This window comes from Daucus carota, chromosome 8 (assembly GCF_001625215.2).
Source record: "Daucus carota subsp. sativus chromosome 8, DH1 v3.0, whole genome shotgun sequence".
Taxonomy (NCBI): Eukaryota; Viridiplantae; Streptophyta; class Magnoliopsida; order Apiales; family Apiaceae; genus Daucus; species Daucus carota.
The window spans coordinates 2,114,611-2,126,806 of record NC_030388.2 but is presented as its reverse complement, the minus strand read 5'-3'; positions in this window follow the sequence as shown (position 1 = coordinate 2,126,806).

Below are 12,196 nucleotides of genomic sequence, written 5' to 3'. Positions count from 1 at the left end.
GCTCATGAACAAAATTAATGAGCGGGTGGTGAGCAAAAGTTTGTGAGATACGTTCGTGAGTGTATGTTAATGAGCTGTTTGTGAGCAAAAGCTCGTGAGATAGCTCGTGAGACATGTTCGTGAGCGGTTCGCGAGCCGTTCATGAACAGAGTTATTCCTTAACGAGTTGATACCCAAACAGTATTTTTGGCTCGATCCAAGCTCGAGTTCGAGTTCGCTAATTTTTTAACAAACGATACACGAGCACTTTAGAGTTCGGCTCGGCTCATTTACACCCCGATTTACAAATACGGTACAAAAAACTGCTTCTAACTTATAAATTCAGAAGCCAGCCCCGGCCAAACACCCTGTAAGAACATCTTCAAGGGAGATATTTATAATTATTAGCTAAAAGTATAAATACAGATGATTAGGTAAAAATTTGCTCAACCTGTAAGCTTTGTGCTCTAGTGGTATTAACTATAATGGTTAGCTATATTTAGAATTTAGTTGTTTTGTTATTTTCAAATTTTAACAATTACTCCCTCCATCTCATATTATGTGTCTTGTTTTAACTATTGAAAAGTCAAGTTGACTATACTTTGACCACAAATAATACGTACTATCCAATTTGAAAAGTGTTAGGTCCGATACGAGGTTAATTAAGCTAGAAGGGGGGGTTGAATAGCTTAATCACCAATTTAAAAAAAAATTCGGTGTTATAAAAAGTTTATCCCCTTTTTAAAACTTGTATCGAGAGATGAGCAGTATATATGTGCGGAAGCAAAGAGCAAAAAAAGTAAAGTACCACACACAAGGATTTATCCTGGTTCGCGGTGGCTAACTCAACCGATGGAGTCCACTCACCCCTACTCCAGTCCCCGAGCTCCTCCCCGGACTCGAGATTTTCTCTACTATAAAGAAACTCCTTTATAGCAGGCGGAGAAGCCTTTACAAATATATATCTTGGAGCGTAACTTCCCGTTACCTCCTCACTATAAATGTAAACTTACAAGACTCGTCTTGGAGCGTAACTCCCCGTCACCTCCTCAAAGTCGTTGTACCCCGGGTGTAGTCTTTGAACTTCTAAACTTTTGTGGGTCTTGGACAAAGGTCTTAGGTCTTGGGTCTTTCCTCTTTCTCACGGTGCGAAAAGGAATAACTCCCCGTTACCCGTTTAGGACTTGGGTCTTGAAACGAAGATCACCTCACTTCACTTTTCCTCACTACAAAATTCAGAAAACAATATCTACGACAAATAACTTGGGTTTATAAAAAGAGTTTTTGGACTAGAAATGTCTAGGCCGAGTGTAGTAATATTCTATAAAGAATATTTATAACTTGTATACTTTTCGAGTGATAAATATTAAATCGAAGTATACGTTATTTTTACTCCAAATAAAAGATAATATATGAGTGGAGTAAAAGTATTCTTTCTTTGATAAATATACGATCTTGAAAATCAACGAATACTTGTATTTATAAACTCCGTGTAGATCGAATAAATTATATTCGGAGTTTTAAGTCTATTTAGGCTCGATGGCGCAAGACTTATATAATTACTTCTTTATATGAAAATACGTCTATTTTCGAAGTAATATAATCGAGAAGTCTTTGCTTCTTTTCAATATAACTCTTCTCTTTTATATAGTCTTTCAAGACTAAATTAAATCAATGAAGTTCGTAGAGAGAGAGTTGAGATTTTCTTTAACTTTAGCACAAGCCAATATAAATTCCGCAAATCCAACAATACAATATTTATACACTTATATTGATAACAATTATAAAGTGCACAAAGTATATAAATACGTATAGTAGGCCTATCCGGTTATTGTTCCCATGGAGCGCTAAAGGGGCTAGTAGGATGTTAACCAGGCAACAATAACAAGTTAAGTTAATTGCGGAAAGTTAGATTAAATAAGTTGGCGAGATAAGTGCTAAATAAACGTTAAAGAAAATAAATAGCTTTTTAGATCGTTTCCTTCCCAACGGAACACAAGGTGCTAGTAGGGAATTAGATCAAGCTTTATTAAATCGATTTGACCGTCGTCAAATATTAATCTCGTTTTCGAGATGTACACGATTTTTAGTTCGTATACAAAATAATACGAATCAATGTTCGTTTGTATAATATATATTTGAGAATATTAGATCGTATGATATAAAAGTTGTTCTTGTATAATAAAACTCAAATATAACGAATCTTTAGTTCGTTAGAATATTTCACGAAACTTTAGTTCGTTTTAATATATTTCGAATATCACGAATCTTTAGTTCGTGTATTTAATTTATTCGAAACAAGAAATCTCTTTTATTAGAGATATGAGATGAAGAGCTTTTGTAGAGAGTAGATCGATGATAATAACGAGCTCTTGTATAAATAAAATGGTCGGTTAAGACACGGATTTATGAAGCTAAAAATATAACCACTTACGAAAACGATCGGAAAGTTCGCCGGAAAAATTCGCCGGAGGTTCGGTAGGACTATAAGCACACGGACGAATTTGGGCAGCCCTTCGGGAGGCAAGATGGTAGTGGTTAAAGAGCTAAAGTGGTGAGACAAAGCTTGGTTGGATGAACAAAAGCTTGTATAACTAAAACCTTGTGTATATATGTATATATATATATAAGAATGGAGGTTTTAGAGAAGAAGTATTTGTAGAGAGTGTTTGTAGATGAAAGAGAGAGTGTATACTTCAAAAATCTCAGCACTTCTATGGCTTTTAGCTTGAGAAAAATGGGTGGGGGTGGGGGTTTATTTATAGGAGGGGTTAGGTAGAATGAAGGGTTAGGATTAAATGTAAGTGTATGGTGAGATTGAGAGAGATGTGGCCAATTGTGAGCCAAGTTTGTTGGTTGGTGGGGAACTCAAGCATGTGCCACAATTCTCATCAGATTTTGAATATATATTAAACAATAGAAACGCTTCGGTTTTAGCGATTAAATGCGTATCACGTATCGTTTAATAGATATGACCAATTTCCGAAAGTCTCCAATAAATTCAACCAAAAATATGATAAATCTCCAAATATTGGAAAATGAAATTCTGTGAAGTTTGGTGATTTTTGGTCAACTATAGCTTGGTCAAACGCTCACTCGAAGTTCGAGACGACAGATAGAAAAACGCTACGAAACGAAAGTTCTCGAAAAATTACGAAACTTTTACCTAACATGCCTATACATATAAAAATGACATCCCCAAAGTTTCAAGTCATTCTAGCAAGTAGAAGTATTTTATCCGGGATTAAAACGATAAAAACTGCTTTATGGGATACGATAAAATACGAAAATTCTTTTGATAATTTGTAAAAGGAATTTGACAAAACTTTTGACTTGAATAAATACTATAAATATATTCCCTCAAACATAAAATAGTTTGGAGTGATAGGAAGTATATTTGAGTATTTAAATTAATTTCCTTCGATAAATAAGGAAATATATGAAAACCGGAAAAATTAGTATTTGGTCAAAACGAGTAGACCCTTGACTAATTTTTGAAACCAAAATACTTAGAATATTGAAATTCATGATAAATTATGATTTTGATAATTTTGGAAAACATTCTAAGTATTAAAATATTTTTCTCCGAAAAATGGGTAATTTGGGAGACCGAAGAGAAAATATTTCGCAAGGTTATAAAAACTGATATTAATATTTGTAAGGCCAAATATTAATGAGATGAGAGGGTAAATCTTTCTTTTGGATAAAAATGATTTTTGGAAAGAAAGATTTATTTTTGAGTAATTAAAGTCAATTTATCCTTAAAATAAGAAATTGATAAAATAGGGAATAAATCACTTTAAATACTAGATTTTGAAAATAATGTTACATGAAGCTTTTAAAGAATATCAACATGTGAAAATCCTTTTTCCCATCTTCATGTCAATTTGATTTTGCAATAGTAAGAGAGAGAAAATCGTAGAATGGCGATATTCCTCAGCATGTATATTGCACAGAAAATTTTTGAAAACATTTTGATACGGAAATTATTTTTCAAATCACTTGCTAAAATTAACCTTTCACTTAGAAAAAATCATTTAATTAAATGTCCTATTGGGAGGATCTAAGTGATTTAAATTTTACGTTTATTTAATAAATACCAAAATAAATCAATATTGAAGATATCCTTTCAAAAAGGTTAAAAAAAATTAGTTTATTAGAAAGTATATCTAATCCCCTTCGATATCCATTTTTCTGATTTTAAAATAGTTAATAAATTTTCTTTAATTGATGATCAAAGTTCAGTCAAATTGACCCACGAATAGTCAAAACAGGACACAAAATATTAGATGGAGGGAGTATATTCTCAAATAATAATTATTTATTATGCATAAATTTCATAAATAATTTTATTATAAATCCAGTCAAATAAACATATTATATAAATAATATTTATTAAAAATAAATTCCATAAATAATTTTTCCAAAAACAAACCAAATAAACCTTTTATATGAATATATATGCTATTGTAATTAATTTAACATAATTTTCTTTTTTGCAATTCCGTTCTTTTACTATTATCAACTAGCATTAGTGCCCGTGTAAGGCACGGGCCTCGTGTTAAAATTCATATTATATTGATATTTTATTACTCAAGATATCTTTTAACTATTTATTAGAAATTAAATGTAATTTATATTTGTCTCGGATTATTATTAAACAACAAATTTTAGAAATTTAAATATATTTAGGTATATATATATTTTTCATATCGTAGTTGTTACAGAAGAATTTATATTTGGAGAAATGCATTGTGATGGAACAAATTTACAATATTATTATGATTAAATTAAACATATGATCAAATAAAAATAGTAATTACATTATAAAAAGATAGATATATAGATACATCCATTAGTGAGACCAAATACATAGTGGTCATGTGTACATATATATATCTGCAGCATAAACAAAGACCACCACCAACTCTCTAAGACATGTACAGTTGAAATATTGCGACAAGATACAACCTAACCATATCATATCCATCTAGTCTGCACCACAATCCTGGCCTTTGGCCACCATCCAAACTGGCAAACCATCAGCACATTTCTGGTCCTTCATAATAAGATCAGCTAGGGCTGAGCCAACGGTCGGTTCGGTCGAAAACCGAACCGAACCGAAATAACCGAAAACTGAACTTTCAGATTTTTAGAAACCGAACCGAACCGTAGTTGTCATTCAAACCGAACCGAATCGAAAATACTTCGGTTTTTTCGGTTCGATTCGGTTAAAACCGAACTTTATATTAAAAAAAAATCAGCATAAATAAAAAGAATACATAAAAAAGCAGGTAACTACGGTGGTTAATACACCCATCAAAAAGTAGGTACCATATGACTATATGAGCGATCAGTACCCATGGAAAACAAGGTCTTCTACTCTGCTCACAGAAATTCAATACACAGCAAATCCAGAATCCATACACATCAGTTTTAATCTTCCCAGTAGCGAACTGAATCGGAACTTGGAAGTGGAGGCGCGAACGGAATCGTGTTTGATTCTGTCTTGTATCGTCTTAAATCAGATGTGAAGCAAAGTAGCAGTAATTAGCAGATTGGAGAACGGAGATCGAAGATGTGGTGGAGTGGAGGCGCCTTCGCGGCGAGTGTTTAGGTTTAGTGTTTAGATCTGATATTCTGATTATGAGTATGAATTAACTCTTATATTATATATACATAAATATAATTTAAAAATTATATGCATATTCAAAACTTCGGTTATTTCGGTTAAACCGAACTTTTGTGTTTTATAAACCAGACCGAACCGAACTTTTAGTCCGGTTTTAACCGAAAACCGAACTAACCGGAGTTTTTGAAAACTTCAAACCAAACCGGACCGAATTCGGACGGTTCGGTTCGGTTAGTTCGGTTTGGTTCGGTTTTGCTCAGCCCTAAGATCAGCCTCAACATATAAATCCAATACCTCTTGCATCTATTGGACGACCATCTTGAATAAAACGGTCAACCTAATGAAGTTCACAGGATTAGATAGTGCATACCAGACCGACTTAATTCACAACAGCATTAGGATAAGACGGCTTAAAGTGCGTAAAACACAAAAGAAAAACACAAAGCAGGTACACCGTGATATATAGTCAGTTAACAATTTGGAACCATGGTAGAAGAAGCTCACACTGCAGTGAAAAAAATGTCCATCAACATTTCTCATTTTGAAGTGATTAGTAAGAAGCTAAACTTTGTTCCCTTTTGATGCCAGGCCACGCCTCACAATAGGCACACGTGGAGGCTTCTTCATTACTGGCTCAAGATCTCTTTATACACGAAGGGGAACAACATCTTCAAGCATGGGAGGAGGTGGTGGCAAAGCCTCCTCTAATGCACCATTAGTCATTTAGTCCAGTTAACACTGTTAGTCTTGCTAATAACAAGAGTCCAATTAACACCGTTAGTCCCATTAGCTCCATTAAGTTCTGCACCAGATGCTTCCATTATAACTTCCCAAATTCTAAATATACAAAATATTTCCATTAATAACGTATATGACTGAAAACATCAAAGTTTAATAGAGTATTATAACATATCATAAAAAGTTATAACAGAGCATTAATGGACTCTGAAACTACACAATATCACATATATTGCTTTCTCAAGCATGAAAAAATAAATCAGTGAGTGAGACCTTAGAAGAAGGTACAAACAAAAACACATAAAACAATAAACATGATAACAAAAACTAAAAAACTATGACATATCATATCTACGAACATACAACTTCATCCAAAAATCCCTAAAAAGTCCACCAAAATCAACATAATAACTACCAAAAAAATGAATAAATTAAATTACACAACAAATTCAAGCTCTGAAATAATACAAGGATGAAAAAACTTTTAAAGCAAAAATCAACCAAGTCTCACTCTAGCTACTATAAAATTCAATAACACAGTATATGATCACCATAGGTCAAAACAGCTGTCTGATCCAGTCTTTTTTAGAATTTTTATTCACTTGCCGAGATATACTGATCTTCATGGTGCCCACCTTTTAGATATATACAATCTACCTTTTTATTGGTTGAACCTGACTCACCATTATGAATAGATTATCCCAAAATCTATCAGTATTATTGTCTTGGCTTTAGGGATTCATAATATCTAACTTATACGAACCATGGTTCAGGGAAGTGCAAATTGACACTGACAATTATAAGATTAGATAATATTAGATAAGATTGTTAATCTCTCATTTGCGTAATAATTTAAGGGTTTTATATCAAGTAGGCCACTCATCTCACCAAAAATTCTCAAGTAGAACATAGGGATATTTTATAGTGATTTAGTCTTTTAATCTTTTAAATAAGGCGTCGTGGAGACCTATGTTTTACTTGAAATTTTTCGACGAGATGAGTAGCCTACTGATATAAAACCCAATAATTTAAGCTTAAGTTTGATTGCTATTTCATATTCTTACTCTGTTCAAAATCAGATTCATCCATAGTGGATGAACCTCAGTGAAAATGGTCCTGGTGCAGTCAGCCAGGGGAAATCTTATAAGATTATGGTTGTATCTTCCTACCCTCTCTACTTAAGCCATGCTACCCGTGCAAGGCAGGGGTCTCGTATAAAAATCTAAATTATATTTTATGCCAGATCATATTATTTTTAAATAATTTTAGAGGAATTAGGGATAATTTTTTATAATATTAACAAACAATAAAGTGTTAACAATTATAAGAGTACCATTTTACTTGATAATTGCCGTTTTTGTTGCAATTCTAGAAATACATTATTAAGGAAGGCTTCACAAGAATACATGGTTGAGGAAGTTTGCACATTATTGTGAGGGGCACCCATAAAAGCTATGATAGTATGGTTCCGTGTGTTACCACATAACCACCCCACTTTAGAACTCATGCCTCCTATGTTTTCTAAGCCGCCACTAATCCACCAGTTCTGTAATCATAAACCGATGCATTGAGTAACAAATCTAGTTTTAAACAAGCTAAATATATTTAAAAATGTACCACTCACAAAGAAAATAAATTTATTAACAATACAATATCCAAACATTAAAATTAAGGTATAGAAAAGTCACAATTATCATAGAAAAGCATCTTGCTAAACTATCTGTCACAAGAGGGTTGCATCTATGCTACCTTATTAGTAACATGTCATTTGCAATTGACCCTTTTGATCCCCCAATACAAATTTTTCGGACGGCTGATTGTACAAAAGGCCCTGACAATTAAGAAGTGTTTATGCTCACTCATTCTTTTTCCGGTAACAGCTTTTAGATTAGACAATTGGTTGTCAGTTTATAAAAATGGCTTAAAGATAAATTTAGGTGCTTCAGTGATAAAAAATCTCCACTAGAATGTGGAAGTACTACCACATAGCAATAGCTCACATGTAAGCTTGTGAGTGAAAACCACTCGAAACTAAGGCAGATATGAACACAAATTTATATCAACTACTCCCCCCTCAAATGGGAAGACCAATATTTCCGGGTCCGTTAGATAGTTTACTTTTTGCGTCTGTGTGCTTGTGTGTGAACGTATATCTTGTTGTGTTCTCGTGAGAACCAACGTCGAATGAGAACCAAGTCTCGACTCTTTGCTCATATGCATATCAATAATCCATTTTAAAATACATATCAATACTGAATCCCATCCAAATTACCAATTACAACTATACAATTCTGAATTCAGTTGGTTCTGAAATTAACATTCACAACACAAATAAATCACAAGCACAAATCAACCAGACACATATACAAAAACAACACGTTCATATCACACAAAACCCTAATTCACACAAAAAAAACAACAAAAATCCACACATCTAGTGCCGAGAACTGAACATATAAACAGAAAAAGCACACAAAATGAAGAATTGACAGATCTCAAATAATGAGATAGATACATATAGATATAGACGCGGAAATGAACGAGAAACAGAAATCAGCCCATTGCATACTTGTATATCTTACAATAGGTAACAATGCACAAATTCTATTAGAACCAAAACCAAACAGTTTGAGTGGTCGAAAATGGCCTCAAACCTTAAAAGTTCTGAAATAAATAACAAATCATAATTAGATACAAAGATCACCAGATTGTGCGTCGCAATCATCACCATCATCGGATAAGCCCTCGCCAAAATACAGAAGGCCTGTTGATGCACCGAGCGCGCCTCCAATCGAACACAATGAAATTGGCGTTGATTTAGAATGAAGCTGAAGCCAGACCGGACCAAAATGAAGTGGGGCGCGGAGCGGTCAGTGTTTATGGTTGCTTTCTGCTCTCAATTTGGCACGGGGATATGGCTGAAATGGATGGAAATCCCTAGTTTGCGTGGAGGGGGAATAAGGTCTGAAGCTGTATTGAAAATCATATAAATTCGCTTCTCTTGATCATCGCGAAACCGGTGCTTCAGCGTGGGGAAGATTGAAGGAGCCGAGCATGGACTGAGAAATGATCGTTATCCCTCTCGGTAGTTTACAGTTTTTTCTGCTGCTTAGCACGTATTTTAATTTTAATACTATTATAAGACATATTCCCTCCGTCCCAATCAATTCTATACAGTTTCCTTTTAGGGATGTCCCATCATTTCTGTACATTCCTAAAATAAAAACTTTTTATAATATAAAACACTACTACACATACTACATTCTCCCACTATCTCCATTATATAATAATAAAAATACTATTATACCCACTACTTTACTCCACTATCTCAAATATATTATTAAAAAGTATGTGGGTCCCACCACTTTACCCACTTTCATTAAAGTTAAAAATCTGAAATTCAGTCATTTTTTGTTGAAAGATATAGGAGGGCCATTCACACAAAAATTGCATTAAATGTCACCTACTAATAATATGTTGGCTCACTCGTTGGCCAGAGATCAAACACGCACTCTCATCACAAACATCCTCCATATCTATACAATTTATACGTAATATGTTGCCTCAATCGTTTGGCCAGAGATCAAACACACTCTCATCGCAAACACCCTTGTATCTATATAATCTATACCCTCTAAAATTACAAGTTTAGGGGTCTATTAATCTTAAATTGTTAATTAGTTTTAAATACTAAAAACACTTATGACAATACATTATCATAAAATATTTTATAAAAAATTATAATGATGTTAAAAATAAAATTATAAATATCCTATTTTGAATAATTTTTTTAACAAAACCTCCATATAACTTTTTTTTTTAACTCTAATGTATTCTATTTCAATAGAAACACTAACCATTACGTAACCTTTTCCAACTCTAATCTGTTACACGATAAATATCTTTTTTCATACATACAAAAATATACGAAATATGAAAAATCTGATTTAAAATTAATTGAATAATAAATTATCACATATTAACAACAGAAAAATATTTATAAATAGATAAAAATTGTAAACGCTAAATTTTCGCGAGGACGTATAATTAGTTGGTTAATATAATTTAATTACAATACAACTTATTAATACTAAAATATTAATATAATGATGTTAAAATTTAAATAATAAATTACGAATTATATACCCACCAATGCTTCGCACGGGTGAACTAGTATATATATATACACACACACAACACACACAAAAAAAAACCTTAAAGATGGACTTCAAGAGAGAGTACTAATGAGAGACCTATGTCCAACAACATGTTTGACATATAAAATATTAAATTATTGTAAAATATAAACAAATATAAGCGGAATATGCTGCCCAACATGTGAATCCTTCATTAGTACTTTATATAAGGTATTCCATTGAATACAACAATAATATATATATATATATATATATATATATATATATATATATATATATATATATATATATATATATATATATATAATATACACACATACATATTTGGGTGTTTTTCCTATATATTGGGTTCAATCGGTACACCTCAAATTCAAATTTAAAATTTTTTGTATGTAAATTCACAATATCAAAAGTCGGGTTATGTAAATCCAATTTTCGAGTTTCAGACCAAATATTTGTATGATCAGATTATTCCGTCATCCCTATTCTCCCACTCTTAAATAACTCCATCCTCAAAATCTGATATGGCATGAAATAACTGAGAATACTTCTTTTTCTTCTCACTTTCCGATTCCCCAATAGCTCCACTTTATAATTTCTTGAAATCACTTCATTGATACAGATATTTGCGTTGCACTTTTTAATCTATATTTAAAAAGATTTCTACATCAATTAATATTGATAAATATGATCGAATCTTCAAAATGTACATGATTATTACAAAACTGATACTCTTTATACATTGAATGATTCATAATCATGTTAAATTTCAGGAAAATAGCTAACTTATACAAAATATTTTTCACACATTCGAATATCTCAAAGAGTTTCGTATATACTGGATTCATCTTCTATTTTTGTAAAAACATGGCTACTTATTTTCACATTGAGACTTTTAGACCATATTTATTTTGTCCATCATAAACAACTATAAATCTTTCTTTATAATCTCGACAAATCGTTTTGTTTATCATATCATTTTTCAATCTTGATATATTCCTTCATCCATCTATTTAACAATTTTGAAAGTTGATTTGGTTGTTAATATCTTTTCCTTTTGGATATATATATTTTGATTTTCGTCTATGTAATAACATTCACATTCACTTAGGTAATGGTCAAAAATATTAAAATTTTTAAATCAATAACAAGAATACCAATTTACATGGATGATACATTTTTAGAAACTTAACATATCATCCTTTTTTTTTCATTTGAGTTGGGTATCCGGCCTAATCCATTTTATAACATACATCTTGTCCATGATTTTCAATTTTTTGAGAAAAATAAAATTTTTTGAGAAAATATCCAAATAGAAAAAGATTTGTTTACCTGTTTTATTTTGATGAAAATACAATTTTTCTCATGTAAAAAATAATTTTATAAAACAATGACGTGAGAATTGAAAATGAGACAGATAGAATATCAAAACTGTGGAAATAATATTCATATCACTTGAATTAAAATATTAAATATTTTTTAACAGTTATTTTATTTACATATATTCATATTTCAAATATAAATAATAAAATTTATATTTAAATATTTTGTGACGTTTTTAAATAGTAAGTTGCGAAGTTGTAAATTATAATCACCCTAATCAAAAAAGTTAAAAGGATAGTTGCAAATTGCAATTACTTGCAATTAATTTTACATAAAAAATAAAAATCGAATCTTCGAACAAGAAGAG